The sequence below is a fragment of the Leopardus geoffroyi genome, chromosome C3 (assembly GCF_018350155.1).
Source record: "Leopardus geoffroyi isolate Oge1 chromosome C3, O.geoffroyi_Oge1_pat1.0, whole genome shotgun sequence".
Lineage (NCBI taxonomy): Eukaryota > Metazoa > Chordata > Mammalia > Carnivora > Felidae > Leopardus > Leopardus geoffroyi.
Genome location: NC_059338.1, coordinates 43,246,312 through 43,261,403, shown reverse-complemented (window position 1 = coordinate 43,261,403; position 15,092 = coordinate 43,246,312). Strand labels below are relative to the sequence as shown.

Sequence of the window (15,092 nt, the reverse complement as noted above, 5' to 3'; positions counted from 1 at the left end):
AGTTGAATGAGAGGGTAATGTAGATGCATATGTGAGGCAACTGAAGCCCCTATTTGGTCCTCCTCAATTCACGTTCCTGAAAGGAAAGTGGTAGGAAATAAATACATACATACCTAGTTTTTCCATTTTGAGACTGCAAAAGGTGTATCCTAAAAAAAGGGACTTTAGGCATCAATGGAGGGGGATAGTTGGGAGAGGCACCTCCCTGATACTTCTGCAATCATAAGACGTACATCTGGAAACATATGTTTAATAATTCTCCATCAGCCTGGGATTTGTATAACTCTAAACAGACAACACAGAAATGCAGTCGGTATGCATCTATCTTCCCCCATATAATTAGGTCCACAATCATAACGCCTGGATGTCTGCATATGTGTGTGTGAGCCACTTGTATTAGTTTCTTTTGGCTATGTAACAAAGTACCATAACCTAAGTATCTCACAACAACAGAAATTTATTTTCTCAGTGTTTTGGAAGCCAGAAGTCTGCAATCAGTATCACTGTGCTAAAATCAAGATATGGGCAGGGCCAAGCTCTCTCCAGAAGCTCTAGGAGAGACTCGGTTCCTTCTCTCTTCTGGCTTCTGGTGGCTGCCAGCATCCCTTGTCTTGTGGCTGTATCATTCCAGTCTCTTGTCTCCATGTTCGTACTGTCTTCTTTTCTGTCTGTGTCAAATCTCTCTGTGCCTGTCTCCTGTAAGGACACTATGATGGCATTTAGAGTTCACCCACACAATCCAGGAAATCTCTCCATCTCAAAATCCTTTATTGCATCTGCCAACCCACCTGCCCCCTTTTTTTAAGAGGTAACATTTACAGTTTCCAAGGATTAGCATCTGCAAGTACTATCTCCAGACACTGCTGGTGGCTGTTGTTCAGTTTACCGTACTACTGCGAAACAAATAGTATCCAGACCCTCTTGCAACCATGAATATTAAATAATAATCACTTATGTCACTTCAGGTAGCTGAAAGCACAGTGGAAATAGAATTCATCCTGTCACTTAAGCAAAGAAATTTTGGAACTGCACTGGACCTTAGAAATCACTATTTTGCGAGCGAGGAAGCTGGAAATTGCACAGCCCTTAATGGCAGCCCAGAGCTCTTTCCATTCTACTAGATCTTCTTTTTCATTTTTATGCGATTTGATTTCTATCTGTTACACTTGCTAAAGATCATCACTTTAATGGGATCTATTAATTTCAGAAATTATGGTAGACTTAAATAATGCTTAGAACAGATATTACAATGGAAATGTTTATATTTTCTTTTTATCCTGATAAAATGGCTTTAAGAGTACATTTAAAATTCTCAACTCAGAGCCATTTCTGTCTCCTAAGAGCCATTCATAATTCCCCTTTCCATTTCAATGAAACTATTTACCTATGCTTTCAAGTTGTTCCATCACCATATTGCTTATTTTAGCTTGTTTTCTACCATCACCAGTTATTAACTGCGTAAAGATGTAAAGCAAAAACAAGTTTGCAATTTTAGCGTGCAAGTTTCATCAAAATTTCAAAAAATCTTATACATCATGCAAAAGAAGTTAATGCCAATACAATCATAAATGTAAAAGAAGACATTCATTAGAGGTATATTAAAGATGGTGCTTTCGTAATGATACATCAGTTCTGAGAGAATTCATAAAGAACAAAAGACAATGATAAAATCAGAGTGAATGAGGCTGAAAGTCACTCCATAAATTTTGTAAAGTAGTTCTGAACCTTTTCTTGAATCACAGGCTCCTTGAGAATCCAATAAGATATGAATCCTATCAAAATAATCCACATCACTGATGTTTTCCTTTGGACTTCAGGAGACCATAGACTTTGTAAAGCCCAACAATTGGCTTGAATTTAAGAATCTTTATTAGATTGATTCCATTTCCAAATGTGTGTCCAGCACCCTAACCCAGGAGCTTAAGTCAGTTACAATAGGAAAGGACCATAACAGACTTACAAAGTAAGCTCAACCAAATATTCTCTTTTTGATGATTTTTAAAAAGGAAAAAAAAAAAAAAACAGAAGATGACTAAGACAACACATACTCCTAAGGGGTGAGTGGATTTCTTAAAATACATAAGTGAATTCACTACTTACTAATATGGGAAGTTCATTACTAATATGGGTCATATTCTCTCTCAAAAGGTAACATTACTCCTTGAATGCATAAAATTTGTACCTATAGTTTGAAGTTCACCCAAATAAATACTGTCAAAAATTTTAAGAAAATATTTTATTTTGGAAAAAAAATGCAACAATTAATGGCAAAAATAAACCAAATTACCAAGATACTCAAGGAAAGAGACTACATTTGCATCCCAAACAGCATGCAAACAGCAGAGAGATTACCATAATGGAAAACTCCAGTAAAGACTAGTCCTGAAAGTACCAAGCAAGACACCAAATTATGAAAAGGGCCAGGCTTCTTGATAAGGAGTCTGCTAACTGTAAAAACTCAATTCTCAGTCATTAATAACAGTGTTCTCTGCACCTGAAAATACCTACTTTACTCCTGCTAGAAATGACCATAGCATTTCCAAGGGGAAAATAAACCACATTCTTAGATTTATTTTGAGCCATCCATGAAGGGAGAGAGTCTGGGAAAAAAATCTGGTCTAAGTTAGCGACCATATTAGAAACCTTGATTTAGTTAATAGATCTTAATGGAGATAAAAACAAAAGGTGATAATAAACTTATCTGTCCCTGCCACCAGGATTCCTCCACCTTAGGAAGCTGTTCCTGCCTCCTCAGAGCACTGACTCAGTGAAAGAATGGCCACAACAAGCACAGGAATATGGTTTCTCTCCACTAGGAATCCGCTGATGGGGCCGAAGGTATGCCAGCCTCGTGAAGGTCCCTCCATACTCATCACAGTAGAGGGAGTGCTCTCCAGAGTGTGTTTGCTGGTGTCTTTTTTTTTTTTTAATGTTTATTCATTGATTTTGGGAGAGAGAGAGAGAGGGAGAGAGAGAATCCCAAGCAGACTCCACACTGTCGGTGCAGAGCCTGACATGGGGCTTGATCTCAACTGTCAGATTATGACCTGAACCAAAATCAAGAGTTGGACACTTAACTGACTGAGCTGCCCAGGTGCTCCTGTTGGTGACTTTTTAACCTGACCAAATGAACAAAGGCCATTCTTGGCACTTGTATGGCTTGACCTGTCGATGGATCATGTTTGGATAGAGGGTTTAGATATGTTTAGATAGAGGGTTTGGTTTGCAAAATCACTGCAACAAACAGGACAAATGTATAATATGAAGTCCTCTTTTCCTGTATTTCACCCATCTGAACTGTGATGGTTCTGATGCAGTGTAGCAGGACTTTTTCAAGACACCATTTCCCACAGCCATATTAGCACACACCATGTCGTGTACATTACACCATTGCCTCCACACATCTGTGAAGATGAAACCTTTATCACATTCAGGGCACTTATAGGCTGGTCCCTAGAATGAATCAACTTGTGCAGGTGTAGGTTGGCAGCCCGCGAGGGTTCCTGGCTCCAAGAGGGGGCAGCAATAGGAATGTTCTACTACATGATTCTTTATGTGCTCCCAAAGTCCTGAAAAGATTTCCTGCAGTTTTTATGTTGCTAAGAGCAATATTTTCCAGAGATTGGTTCTAGGTTTTCATCAGATGAATCAATATGGATAATATTTTCATCATCCTCCATAGGATTTTCTGAAGTTTTCCGAGTGCCCAGAGGATGGTGGTTCTAAGTCCCCATGCTATAAGTCAGACTGGGAACCACAAGTGACAGAGGCTCCTACAGTGGTTTCCCTTTGTGAGTGGTAGTCAGTTTCATCAGTTTCCTGAGTTCCACCGGAAGCACTTGCCTACCTGAGGGATCCGCAGAGAGACAGCCAATCTTGGAAAGTGGCAAAGACTCTGCTTGAACTTCCAGATGGAGGCTGGATTTCTGGTGCATCTTCTGCTGGCTCAGGAGGTATTCCTCTGAATATGATTTCTCTGTGTCCTGGGCATCTCTTAACTGCCATGCTACCTCCATACCCATCCTGGGGCCACTGGGCACCTATTCTTGGCTTTTTATTGAAGTTCTGGTCCTCTGGTCTTACATACTTTCTGAACAGATTTGATACAGCTTCATTTTATCTTTTAAAAATTCTAAGGCAAAAAAAGGATAACTTTTATTCACAGAAATAGTTAAAATTTACTCTTGGAACTATAAAATTATTTCTGTTTTTCTAAACAGTTAAAATACTTTCTAATTCTACAAAGAATTAGAAAAATGATTGCCTGACTCTCAGTCAAGATGGTTCTGTGAATTTACAATTTAACCACCACTCCCAAAATACATGGCAACGCAATGATAAATAAAATACAAGAAAGGAAGAACAATTAAAATACAGCTGTGCTCAGAAGCTAGATTAAAATCCTCATGGACCATAACTGAATGGAAACAATGCAGTAATTGGGGCTAATAATGTACACCTGTTGGGTTCTGGGTCAGAGAATTGGCTGATGTGGCTGGGAGTCTAATTCTCAACTTATGTGTAAGTGAAGTAAATAGTGGAGCAGGGCTGGAAGAAAATGTGATCCCAACCTGTGAGATGGCTTATCTAAAGCTTTGTACCTAGAATAGCAGATAGAACCAGATACAGCCTCTCAACAAGGATGTAGTCAAGATAGAAATAAATAAATAATATAGAAAACAAACGACTAAAGAATCACAACCAGAAGCTGGTCCTTTGAATACACTAATCAAAAAGAGAAAACACTAGTAACTGATAAAGGGAAAAGGAGGGAGAACACAAAAATACTAGAAATTAAAAGGACAAAATTGTATTTACAGTAGAAAACTTGAAAACTAGAATAGAATAAACATTTCAATAAATTACATTTGCCCACAAATTTAAAAACTTAAATGAAATGGAAAACTTTCCATAAGACTATATATACATCATCAAAGTGGCATCAAAAAGCTAAAAATTTAAATAAGGCAATAACCAGTAAAAAAAAAATCTATTGTTGAAAATCTTTTCCTCTAAACCTAAAAAAAAAAAAAAAAACCAAAAAACAAAAAACCACAAACCTTAGACTTATGTGGTTTTAAACTAAATTCACTGATGGGCATTAAGGAGGGCACTTGTTGGGATGAGCACTGGGTGTTGTATGTAAGCGATGAATCACAGGAATCTACCCCCAAAACCAAGAGCACACTGTATACACTGTATGTTAGCCAGCTTGACAATAAATTATATTTAAAAAAATTTAAAAATAAACGAAATTCACTGAATCTTCAAAGAACACAATCCTTTTCTAATATAAGCCACCCTAGAGAAGAACAAAGAGAGAAGGGAACTTTATAACAAGACTGCATTAGGACAACAAAAAGAAAATTATGGCCATATCTCACTTATAAATGTAAATACAAAAATCCTAAGTAAATATTAGCATATCAAACCCAGCATGAAAAATGAAAATCCAAAAGTCAACAAATGAACAATCAAAACCAAATACATCATGCAAGTGGCATGACTTCATTATTTTTTTATGGCTGAAAATATTTCATTGTATATATCTATCTCTATATATATCTTCTTTATCCATTCATCACTTGATGGACACCTGAGATGCTTCTGTATCGTGGCTATTGTAAATAATGCTGCTATATACATAGGGGTCAACTTATCCCTTTGAATGAGTGTTTTTGTATTCTCTAAGTAAATGCCAAATAGTGCAATTGCTAGGTCATAGGGTAGCTCTATTTCTAGCTTTTTGAGGAATCTCCACACTGTTTTCCAGAATGACTGCATCAGTTTGCATTTCCACCAATAGTTCATGTAGTTTCCTTTTTCTCCACATCCTCGCCAACGCCTGTTGTTTCTTGTGTTTTTTATTTTAGCCATTCTGACAGGTATTAGGTGGTATCTCATTGTAGTTTTGATTTGTATTTCCCTGATGACAAGTGATGATGCACTTGTTGTGACCAGCTCAGAGTGTTGAATGGAAGTGTGACATCACTATATTGTGCACCTGAAACTAGTGTAACACTGTATGTTAACTAACTGGAATTAAAATAAAACTTAAAAAAACACAACAAAATCACACATGCACACACACAGAAACCAAACCCAAAAAATAAAAAAACACATCATGACTGAGAAGGGCTTAACCCACCCCTCCCTCAAAAAAAATGTTTCGGGGCGCCTGGGTGGCGCAGTCGGTTAAGCGTCCGACTTCAGCCAGGTCACGATCTCGCGGTCCGTGAGTTCGAGCCCCGCGTTGGGCTCTGGGCTGATGGCTCAGAGCCTGGAGCCTGTTTCCGATTCTGTGTCTCCCTCTCTCTCTGCCCCTCCCCCGTTCATGCTCTGTCTCTCTCTGTCCCAAAAATAAATAAACGTTGAAAAAAAAAAATAAAAAAAAAAAAAAAGATGTTTCAACATCAAGACATTTTATTGAAGTAATTAGCCACATTAACTGATTAAACTGAAAGAAATGTAGGATCATCTTAACAGATATGATGGAAAGCATATTCAATAAAATACACTAGAAATTCATGATAGAAGCTCTTAGAAACTATGAAATAAAAAGATACTTTGAAATTCCTTGAAAATAGCTTAAGACAAGGACCAAAGTACTAAGTGCTTTATTTGGGAGATGACCCCAGGAAGCAGCGGTGAGGTTTCAGGAGAATGACACAAGCAAGGAAAGTAAGTCAATATAAGGGTGTGTTTTAAAGACTGCTGTTATAAGCAGCAAGGTCTCAATATTTATATCACCGAGGCCCCGAGGAGCATGAAAGGAGTGGTCCATCAGACAAAGGAAAGGCTAGGAGCTGGGGCATCTATCTATGAGCTCCCATTCACAATTGATTGAGGGGCGACCCCAGGAGCATTAACACTCCTAGCCCAGCACTTCTAGAATGTACAGCCCACAAGGACTGAGTGGGCTCCTGTGGTTTCTGGAAAGGCCCGCAGAGAGGCCATAAAGGGGGAAAAAGTCACCAGAGACACACGGCATACACTTGAAGTAAGATGCTGTTAGAATAAGTCAACTATGTTCATTATAGATGCAGCTAAAATTAGAGATGGAGGGGATGTGATACTAGACCAAAAATGTCTGCTACAGCTACCTAACAAAAACCTACAACTGACATCACAATGGTGAAACTCTCTAAAGTCAGGAACAAGACAAGGAGGCCTCTTCCTATGACTAACTACTATTTAACACTGTACTTAGGACCTATCTGATCCTTTCAAAGACCCTATCTGATCCTTTCAAAGGATCCTATCTGATCCTGTCAAAGAAAAAGAAAAAAAGAAGTACAAAAATTTGAAAAGAAGAGACAAATTGTCTTTATTTGTAGATGATATATCTGTCTACAAAAAAGTCTAAAAAATTGACAAACCATTGGAACTAAACACAAGATTAACCTATAAAAATCAATAATTTTTTTTAAAAAATACTTATTTATTTTAGAGACAGAGTGTGTGTGAATGAGTGGGGGAGGGGCAGAGAGAAAGGGAGACAGAAAATTCAAAATGGGATCTGCACTGAGAGCAGAGAGCCCAAAGGAGGGGTTTGAATTCATAAACCGTGAGATCATAACCTGAGCTGAAGTTGGACACTTACCCAATTGCACCACTCAGGTGCCTCCAAAATCAATAGATTTTTATACACCAGCAATAATCAATTTAAAATGTAACAAAAAATAGGTAACATGCACATTAGCAATAAAACCACTGTGATCTCTGGGAATAAAATCCAATAAAAGATTAGCAGGACTCATGGGGAAAATTATAAAATGTTATCAAACAACATAATGTAGAACCTGACTGAAAACAAGATATATCAGATTCATGTTCATAGTTGGAAGAACTCAATATCATAAAGATTAAATTATCTGTAACTTAATTCACAAAATCAATGGGTTCCCAATTAAAACCCCAATATGAATGCTATGGACTTTAAAGGCCCACAAACAATCAAAATAATTTTGGGGGGGTGGACAAAAAAACAGAAAGGGGCAGCCTAACTAGTTAGTAAGACATGTGATACAATAAGTAATTTTGGAGTAATAAAGTCATTATATATTTATTATATTATATTGTATTATATTTAACATAAATGTTAATAAAATGTTAAAAACTATAAGAAGTAACCATAAGAGATGTTTACAGCATAGGAGAGAATTTATTTTAACAAGACACCAAAGGAATCGTAAAGGAAAACATGGTAGAATTAGACTACATTAAAATTTTAAAGATCTGCAAAGCAAAGCATAACTAAATATAAAACACAAGTGACAGTTTGGAAGGACATCTATGACACATTACTCTCAAATAACATCTGAATCAAAGAAAAATAGACAAAAGATTATGAAAAACCAATTCTAAAAGAAGAAACTCAAATGGCCAGTAAACATAGGAAAAGATGCTCAGTGTCATGATCCATCAAGAAAATGCAAAATAAAATGCAATTCCATTTCATGTCCATTAGATTGGAAAACTTAAAAGAATTGACAATCTCCTGATGTGATTCACTGAGGACACAACTTCATTTATGTCATATTCTCGCCAAAAATGTATAACCGAATCTAATCATGCACAAACCATTAGGCAAATCTAAATTTAGAACAGGAAACAAAATAACTGGCCTATACTCTTCAAATTCGTCAATGTCATGAAAAAGAAAAAAAAGTCTCAGAAGCTTTTTCAGATTAAAGGAGACTTAGACAAGACAACTAAGTTCAACATGTGTCCTGGATCACAAAAAAAAAATTGCTAGAAAGGATTTGAAGGGAAAATTGGTGAAATTTTATAATTCTATACCAATGTTAAGTTTCCTGAATTTGATAATTGTACCATGGTTACAAAAGAAAATGCCTTTGTTTTGGGGAGTTACATATGGGAATACTTAAGACTGACAAGTCATAATATCTACAATATTCAAACGATTCAGGAAAAAAATATATAAATAAAATACAAATATATACGAAGGAAAGGAAAGGAAAGAGGAAAGCAGAGAAGGATGGAGAAAGAAAGCAAATGTAGCAAAAGTATTAATAGTTGGTGAATCTATGTGGAATTTACATAGGAGGTCGTTAAACCATTCTAGCAACTTATCTGCTGGTTTGAAATCTTATCAAAATAAAATTTGAAACATGTTTATATCAAGTGTTAGTAAGGATGTAGGAAAATGGAAATTTTCATATTCTGAAGAAATGCAAATTAGTATAGTTGTTTGGATACTACTACTACCAATAATAATGTGGCATTATATTGATATATGATAATATAATATGATGATAATATGATAGTAGTGTAAGTAAACTGTACATATCTATATCCTATAATCTAGCAATTCAAATGGAATGTGGGAAGAAAATAATAGAAGTTTGTATTTATTCATTTCATCTTGTAAGAAAAATTTTACATTTGATAATGGATGTTATATATTTGTGTAATAGAGCATTTATATAATTTATAAATAATATAGAAATACTGGGGTTAGGCAGTTAAGTTCTTATTGGTAGGGCAGTCTGGTCAGCAAAGTGGGAGACCACTGCATTCAAGAAATTCTAACATAAATGAGGATATATATGCATATACACACACACATATATATACATACATATGTATATATACACATATATATGTGTGTGTGTGTATATACATATATATGTGTATATGTATGAATATTGGGGCACCTGGGTGGCTCAGTTGGTTGAGTGTCTGACTGTTGATTTCTGCTCAGGTCATGAGCCCAGGGTCATGGGATTCAGCCCCAGGTTGGGCTCTGCACTGAGCGTAGAGCCTGCTTTAGATTTTCTTTTTCTCTCTCTGCCCCTCTTCCCTGCTCTCACTCTCTCTAAATAAAAACAAAACAACTATATTTTTAAAAAAAGAATATTAACTGCTACATGATTTGTAATAGCAAAAATATGGAAACATCCTAAATACCCATCAGTAAGAAAAAAGATAGATGAATTGTGTTTAATAATATGATGGGATACTAAATAGCAGATAAAAATAAATGAAATAGAGTTTTAAATATTAACATGGATAAGTTTAGAAAATGTTGGGTGAAAATAGCAAGTTGCAGAGCAATAAGGAAGTAACACTGTAAACACTATGTACTGTTCGTAGGTATTTAAATCTATCCTTGAAAAACAAAAATACTGACCAGACAACAAATTCAGGGTAGCGCTTACCTCTGGGGAGGAATAAAGAATAGAGGACATCAGCATCAGAAAAGAGATTATATGAAGTTAACATTTAATTTGTAAAGTTTTATTTCTTTATCTCCCACCCCCCCCCATAGAGATAAATAAATCTAAAGAAAATATTACTGTTAATATTGGTTTCTGTGTGGCAGATACATAGGTGTTTGGTCTATTATTCTTTTTTTATTTTTTTAAATTTTTTTTTTCAACGTTTATTTATTTTTGGGACAGAGAGAGACAGAGCATGAACGGGGGAGGGGCAGAGAGAGAGGGAGACACAGAATCGGAAACAGGCTCCAGGCTCCGAGCCATCAGCCCAGAGCCCGACGCGGGGCTCGAACTCACGGACCGCGAGATCGTGACCTGGCTGAAGTCGGACGCTTAACCGACTGCGCCACCCAGGCACCCCTGGTCTATTATTCTTTAAACTTTTCTGTATCTTTTGTTTTTTCAAAGAAGCAAAACAAACCTGAAGTTTTTAATTTTTCTGGTGGATTACAATTCCCATACATGAAGATTTTGACAGATGAGACTCATTTCTTCAACTCATGCCAAAGCAACTCTATATTGGAGCCCCTTAAATGAAATACTTCTCAATGGAAAACTCATGTTTCCTATTTTCATAATATATGCTCTTAATTTTATGGAAATGTCAGTATGGTAAGGAGCATGTAGAACTACAAGTGATGTCTTCTTGAACCCAAATATTCTGCAGTGATAAGTCATCGGTTATTATCTTGATTTATGCAGAGATAAAACTGAAGATTCTCTCAAAGTTTAAAAAGTATTTTAACAACACAAAATTTGCATATTGCTGAGTTACATACGTTAAAGTCCATTACAACTTCTACATAAAATTACCAAGTTCTTGCTAATGGCTCCCTTAGTTTAATATTTTAAGTTGTGTCTAGATAATAAAAGAACTTTAATTATTCAGGAACTTACTGATTCAGATTTCTCTAACATTTGGCTTCCTAATGGCATTTTTGTTTTGCACTTTGTATGCTACTTCACCTTCACTAGAGAGAAAGATGATAAAGCTTAAAATTGGTCTTAAATTTTACTATTTGTCTGGGTCATTAGTTATATTTGAGTGAGAAAAAAACTGGCACTATTGATTTAAATTTTTTTATTTTTAAAATCTTTTTTAACGTTTATTTATTATTAAGAGACAGAGAGAGACAAAGCATGAGCATGGGAGGGGCAGAGGGAGGAGGAGACACAGAATCCGAAGCAGGGTCCAGGCTCTGAGCTGTCAGCACAGAGCCCGAGGCGGGGCTCAAACCCACCAGTGAGATCATGACCTGAGCCAAAGTCAGATGCCTAACTGACTGAGCCACCCAGGCGCCCCTAGCGCTATTGATTTAAAAAGCACTTGAGGTTACCCCCCAAATTTAATTGTAGGAACTTCCTGTGGCCTTCATCTGCATTAATAACAAGGAGATAGCTACCATATTATTACTGCCAAAAAGTCTGTAGGATAAAAGTGTCCAAGGTCTACCCAATGATCCACTTATTTTAAGCAGTAATTTTGACAGTCTCTAAAAGCTGGAGTGTAGAGAGTAAGGCATTAAGAATTTCTGTCTGAAGGAGTTGCTTAGGTTCTCCTTTTACCATATTTTTAATGCATGCTGGATCTGTAGTGTTGTCTCTTTTTTCATTTCTTATACTGGACATTTGTTTTCTCTCTCTCTCTCTCTCTCTCTCTCTCTTTTTTCTTTAAAAACTCTCACTAGTGTCTTCTCAGTTTTACTAGTCCTTAATTTTTTTTGTTTGGTTGATTTGTGTTTTCTCACTAGTTTCTGCTCTTATTTTTGTTATTTTATTTCCTCTACTTTTCTTGTATTTTCTAGTCCTTTTCTAATTTCTCTAGATGAATAGAATGCTTGCTCACTAATATTCAGTCTTTCTTTCTTTCTAGTCCTTTTCTAAATTCTCTAGATGAATGGAATGCTTTCTCATTTAATATTTGGTCTTTCTTCTTTTCTACTATATGCCTTTAAGGCTATAAATTGTAAGGATTTCTTTGGCTAAATTGTATAAATTTTGAAATTAACATTTTCATATGGTTCAACTCCAAATATTTTCTTTTTTTATTTTTTTTTTTTAATTTTTTTTCAACGTTTATTTATTTTTGGGACAGAGAGAGACAGAGCATGAACGGGGGAGGGGCAGAGAGAGAGGGAGACACAGAATCGGAAACAGGCTCCAGGCTCCGAGCCATCAGCCCAGAGCCCGACGCGGGGCTCGAACTCACGGACCGCGAGATCGTGACCTGGCTGAAGTCGGACGCTTAACCGACTGCGCCACCCAGGCGCCCCGTCTCCAAATATTTTCTAATTCTGTTAGGATTTCTTCTTTGATTATGGGTTATGAGGATATATAGTAAATTTACAAATATATGAGAATTTTCTGGTTATCTTTTATTACTGATTTATAGCTTAACTATATTGGGGTCAATAATGTATTCTATCTAGTCTGTATAATTTCATTCATTTGAACTTTGATGAGAATTGCTTTGTTGGTCCAGCTTGTAGTCAATTTTTGTAGATATTTTATGTGTGCTTGAAAAGAAAGTATATTCTTAAGTGCTTGAGTAGAGTGTCCTATATTTATTCATTTGGTCAAATATCTTGAGTATACTTTTCTGGTATTATATCCTCATTAAGTTTTTGTTTTCTTATTCTATAAATTACTAAAAGAGGTATATATAAAAAGCTCTCACTACAATTACGAACTTGTCTACCTCTCTGTGGTTTTGACCATTTTTACTTTATATATTTTTAGACCACATTATCTTCTCCAGTTAAAATGTGGTGGGGGGATAAAAGAAGAAAAATTGCTGCAAAGGTAACTCCAGTTCTTTTTAATAAATCAGAAATGTTGCTGGAAAAATAATTCACATTGTAGGACATTTTCCTTGATGACATTTATTATGGGTTATGTTTTGTCTCCCCAAAAGAGATAATGTTGGATTCCTATCCCCTGTACTGCAGAATATAGACTTACTTGGAGATAGGGTCTTTACATAGTCAACCAAGTTAAAATGAAGTTATTAGGATGGGTCCTAATCCAATACTATTGCTGTCCTTATAAAAAGGGGAAATTTGGACACATATTTGTCCTTATGAAAAGGGGAAATCTGGACACAGAGTCATACATGTATAGGGAGAAGGTGGCCATCTACAAGCCACTGAGAGAGACCTGGAACAGATTCTCTTTCACGTTCCTCAGAAGGACGAACCTTGCAGATACTTTGATCATAGATTTCCAGCTTCCAGAACTTTAGGTAAATAAATTTCTGTTATTTAAGTCACTCAATTTGTGGTATTTTCTTATGGCAGCCCTAGCAAACTAATGGAACATTATAACTTACAAGGCGATTTTGTTATTTAAAATGAAAGGTATGATTTAAGGAGAGGATGAAAACATTTCTTCCCTTAAAAAGGTAAAATGAAGAAACTAATATTTTATTTAATAGAATATCCTTTTGTAGCTTAGTATTAAAGTTAATTTTTTTACCTGATATCAAGAGAGATTTTGGTAGGTCAGTCTTATTGAGCCAAAGAAAACAATTCCCCTGTCCTCAGAATTGCATTTTATGATTTCCTAATTAAGGATGAGAAAGACAATTCTCAAGTTTCCTTCAGGGAAGATCAGTGAAATAAATATAATTAACTCTAACAGGTTTAATAATAAGCCACCAAATCTCATGAGCGTAATAGATTCAACCAGGGAATTATTGTAATATAGAATCAGTGGAATAATCACAAATTCAACTTAGGAATATCCCGAATTACAAATATAGTGCAGGTATATTAAACTTTCCTGAAATTCAAAGTTTAAAGTTTAATTTTCTTAACAGAGATCTTAAGCCATGTTATTTTTGAAGTTATTTATTCTTGGAAAGAGAGGGGTGTGATAATATATGCCCTTTGCTGTCCTAAGATAATACCAGCAAGGATAACAATGTCTTCCTACAAGCTCTTTATAGTACCCTGCTAGAGAGAAAATATGAAACTGAATAAAGCATAGAATATGAATATGGCCCAAGAGAGAACTTCCTAAAGGCCACTTGTAGAATTTTGCCATCACATACACAAGTTTTCTTGTTAGCAATGTGGTGGTCTCTCTAATTCTCAAAAGTACCCTGCTCTGATTTGTGAGTATTTTGAGGCTCTTGTCTCATATGTTCAGATCAGTGCCTGGGATATACATTGATGGATATTCAACTGATAAATGAGATAAACAGTGTAATTTCATTCCATCATTATCTGATCTCATAAACCCAGAGCAAGCTTATTCACAGTGAGAAATATACCTACCATCTGCAAACTCTTGATGATGACACCCAAGCTGATATAATAGATATGTAGATAATTGGCCAGATCAATGAAATATGATTTAAAGTACTTAGGCTTAAGTATTTTCAAGTCAAAATTTTAATGAAGGGTCATTCTACTGTTTTTTAGTTTATAGATTCTTAGAAATGAAAGAAAAAACTCTTGGAAGTCATCCTTAATCAACTTAATGAAGGAAACTCATATGCATGCTCACCTAACCTCTTCCTAGACATTTCAAATGGTTTGAGTGATAGAAATATCACATATTCATTAGATAGTCTATCCTACCATCTGATTGTTCTAGTTATTAGAAATGCTTTCCCCAGAGTGAGCCCCAAATTGGCCTATAGTTACGTCTACTCTTAATTTTGCCTCAAGGAGATATAAGAAATTCATCTTAGAAATGACAACTCTTCAGATATCTAAAGAGAACAATTATGTTTCCACTAAATCTATTTCTAATTATAAAACAAACATACTTCTATATTTCAATAAATGCCAGGGATACAGTTAATTTTCAGTGATGGGGTTGGAGATAAGTAGGGGCTGGAGA

The 15,092-nt window shown here is 35.7% G+C and overlaps 1 long non-coding RNA gene across 1 annotated transcript in view; it reads right to left on the bottom strand.

The window, feature by feature from the left end:
• Positions 1-437: 437 nt before the first annotated feature.
• LOC123584922 overlaps positions 438-15,092 on the bottom strand; it is a 22,768-nt gene continuing 8,113 nt past the window's right edge. Inside the window, exons 2-3 of the long non-coding RNA XR_006705783.1 lie at positions 3,848-4,132; positions 438-696 (exon numbers count right to left, since the gene is read on the bottom strand). This is a non-coding gene — a long non-coding RNA (uncharacterized LOC123584922). The remainder of the gene's footprint in view (positions 697-3,847; positions 4,133-15,092) is intronic.